We start from the raw sequence: 1,911 nt of genomic DNA, 5'->3' as shown, positions 1-1,911 counted from the left end.
GAGGGGCTAGGGTCGTCGGATTAATATCCAGATATTAAGTAAACAATAAATTAGCAAAACTACAAGAAAATTGTACAGCCCTTTGCATTTGGCAATCATTGAGTGTTAATTAGAAATTCATTACAATTAAAACCCTGCCTAAACAGGGCCTGCGCGCCTTAATTACATCTGATTTTTAATTCAGAATACGTGTTTACACAGTAAGCGCTACGTACCCCATGATTATCCCCAATCCTCTTTATACTGTACTAATTATGTAAATTAAACCTAATTAACTGACGAAAACTGCCGTTAATTCAACTGGTAAAAGATACGTGCTTGAGGAGGAGGCGCGGCCGCCCAGCCCCAGCCCAAGCGGGAGCCGGAATGGGCGTGGGACGCCCGGCTGTGTGCATGCGACGCCAGGGGCTTAGAGGCAGCACGGACCCAGGGCTGGTCGGTTGCACGCCAGGCGAGACGCCAGGCGCGTCCCTGATCCACAGTCTGGCCCTCCGACCCTGATGCACACGGCAGTGGACAAAAGATTCAGCGCCAATGGGGGTCAGGAAGGCCAAGGGCACCGACTCCCACGGGTTCCCCAGGCTCTAGACAGGGCCGCACGACTCAGAGCCCTGTCTGAGCAAGAGGGGTGCCACCCTCCCCTGTCTGAGCCTGAGTTCAAGTCCCAGCGCTGCCCCGCACTGGCTGCCTGCATCTGAGCGAGTGACCTGGCTTTGCTAGGCCTGTTTCCTCCTCACGGAGTGTTCTGAGGGCGATCCTAAAAGCTCCTCGTGAGCTGTGCAGCGCTGTCTTCCTTCAGTAAACGAGGCCCTCCAGGCAGCATGCAACGCATGACATTTGGGGTCTGGGAGATCAGCCTGCACCCCTTATTGACCGAGGAACCTGGGTGAGTTGGCTTCCACTGCCTGACCCTCGGTTTCCTGCCTGTAAAATGGGAATAAAATGATCTCTACCTATTTCCAGGGCTGTTGTGAGAAAGGGCTCTCTGCAAACTGTAAAATGCTCTTTGCGGTGATACTAACCAGTTGGACGCTGGTCCAGAGCAGAGCCCAGCTCCGACCCCAAGACCCGCTCCCCGGAGATCACTACCCCTCAAGTGAGCGGTGCCGCCTCCTCAGCCTCTCTCCAAGCTCCTTTAAGTCTTTCTCCAGGGCAGAGCCGGGTGAGAGAGCAGGCTGGGGCTGCGAAGCCCGACCGGGTGCAGGGAGCTGTCCGCAGTTTGGTTCTGAACGGAGACGCAGGGGTGAACCTGCACCCCCCTGGCGTTGCAACCCGCAAAGAGAACTTTTGTCTGAGAAGTCCCCGGGGCCCCGCGGCCCGGCTGCCGGAAGTTCTCAAGAGGCCAGCTCCAGAGGCGTTGCTGGCCCTCGCAGTACAATAGAGACAGGGTAGGCAGGCCCTGCTCAGGGGAATCCTCCCCATCTTTTTCCCACTCCCAAGCCCCACCACCCCGGGGGCGTCCTGGCTCCGAGACCGTTGTCACCACCACGCCGAATTCTGAGATGCCTTTAAAAAAATCATTAGGAGGCTAAGAATAATTACCGAACGGGATTGTAATTATGGGGTGGGGAGGCCGGCCGAGGGAGGGGGGATGAGCAGGTGGAGGCTGGGGGCGGCTCTCGGACCCGGACAGAAAATAGGTTCCTGTCTTCCTTGGAGGGAAGTGGGGCGGGAGGGAGGTAGAGATCGGCAGAGTTAGAACAGGACAGAGGCAGAGCCTGGGAAAGACGCGCCAGTGGAGGGGCAAGAGTCAGAGAGAGAAAAGGGGCTGAGCAGGCCCTGGGAGGAAAGAAAGAAAGACAAGAAAATCCAAGAGAGAGAGACGGGAACTCTGGAAGGTGAAAGAGCAAGAACCCCTCTAGAAGAGACCCCGCAGCAGAGACTAAGCCCTCAAGCTTGGCGGGGGGGGGG

Source organism: Lipotes vexillifer, unplaced genomic scaffold, assembly GCF_000442215.2.
Source record: "Lipotes vexillifer unplaced genomic scaffold, Lipotes_vexillifer_v1.1 scaffold972, whole genome shotgun sequence".
NCBI classification, from domain to species: Eukaryota; Metazoa; Chordata; class Mammalia; order Artiodactyla; family Lipotidae; genus Lipotes; species Lipotes vexillifer.
This window is presented reverse-complemented; position numbering follows the sequence as displayed.